The sequence below is a fragment of the Myotis davidii genome, unplaced genomic scaffold (genome assembly GCF_000327345.1).
Source record: "Myotis davidii unplaced genomic scaffold, ASM32734v1 scaffold1527, whole genome shotgun sequence".
NCBI lineage: Eukaryota > Metazoa > Chordata > Mammalia > Chiroptera > Vespertilionidae > Myotis > Myotis davidii.
In genome coordinates this window covers 309,133-310,525 of record NW_006298269.1, presented here as the reverse complement: position 1 = coordinate 310,525, position 1,393 = coordinate 309,133, and the positions used below count along the sequence as shown (strand labels likewise).

General features: G+C 39.7%; 1 protein-coding gene across 1 annotated transcript in view; it reads right to left on the bottom strand.

Moving 5' to 3' along the window:
• Positions 1–1,393, bottom strand: part of LOC102763638 (tubulin gamma-2 chain) — a 10,196-nt gene that overhangs the window by 4,302 nt on the left and 4,501 nt on the right. The gene's annotated exons all lie outside the window — the stretch shown is intronic.

Genomic DNA, 1,393 nt, shown 5'->3' with positions numbered 1-1,393 from the left:
GGGGCCGGGAGCGGAGGCCCAGGTGGGGGGGGCGGTCAGCTGCGCTGTCTAGATAGGTCAGCGGCTCTGCTAGCTGGAGGGGCTGGATTCAAGGCAATGTTCTTTAATTTTTGTTTTTAAATTAAATATATCTAACATGAAATTTACCATTTTAATACTTTAAATGTATAGTTTATGGCATAAGGTACATTCACATTATTCTATAACTATCACTACCGTTCAAGTCCAGAATTTTGTCATCTTTTCAAACTGAAACACTGTACTCATCAAATAACCCAACCCAAATCACTGTTCTACTTTCTGCCCCTATGGTTTTTGACTACTCTAGGTATCGCATATAAGTGGGATCATACAGTTTTTGTCCTTTTGTGTCTGGCTTACCTCACCTACCATAATGTCTCTAGGGTTACTTCATGTTGTAGCATCTCAAAATTTCATTCCTTTTTAAGGCTGTATAATATTTCATTATATGTATATACCACATTTTATGTTTATCCATTCAGCTGTTGCTATGAATATGGGTGTACAAATACCTGAGTCTCTGCTTTCAGTTCTTCTGGGTCTATACCCAGAAGTAAAATTACTGAATTATACGGTAATTTCATGTTTAATTTTTTGAGCAGTTGCCATACCATTTTCCACAGTGCTGCACCATTTTTACATTCCCACCAGCAATGCACAAGGGTTCCAGTTTCTCCACATCCTTGCTACTTTCTGTTCTTTGTGTTTTGTTTGGTTGTTTTAATTCTCACCTGAGGATATTTTTTCCATTGATTTTTCAGAGATAGTGGAAGGAAAGGAGGGAAGAGGGGAGAAGGAGAGAGAAACATCATTGTGAGAGAGATACCCCCATTGGTTGCTTTCCACACACGCCCCCACTGGGGCTGGAACCTGCAACCCGGGTATGTGCCCTTGGTGGGGAATTGAACCCACAACCTTTAGGTTCTGGGGAGCCACACTGGCCAGGGATTTTATTTATTTATTTATTTTAGTAATAATAGCTATCTTAATAAGTGTAAAATGATATCTCATGTGGTTTCTATTATATTTTATTATCTTTAAAATATATTTTTATTTATTTCAGAGAGGAAGCGAGAGGGAGAGAGAAATAGAAACATCAGTGATGAGAAAGAATCTTTGATCGGCTGCCTCCTGCATACCCCTGGCATGTGCCCTGACCAGAATGGAACTGTGACCTCCAGGTTCACAGGTCGATGCCACGCTGCCAGCGGGACTAATTTCTACTTATGAGCACAATTAAAGTTGATTGTTCTCTCATTACTAACCTTTTGGAATTGCCTGTTCATATCCTTTGCCCATTTACTTTTCTTTTCTTTTTTTCTTATTTATTGAATTTTGGGGGGAGACACAGACATGGGGGGAAACAGAGGGA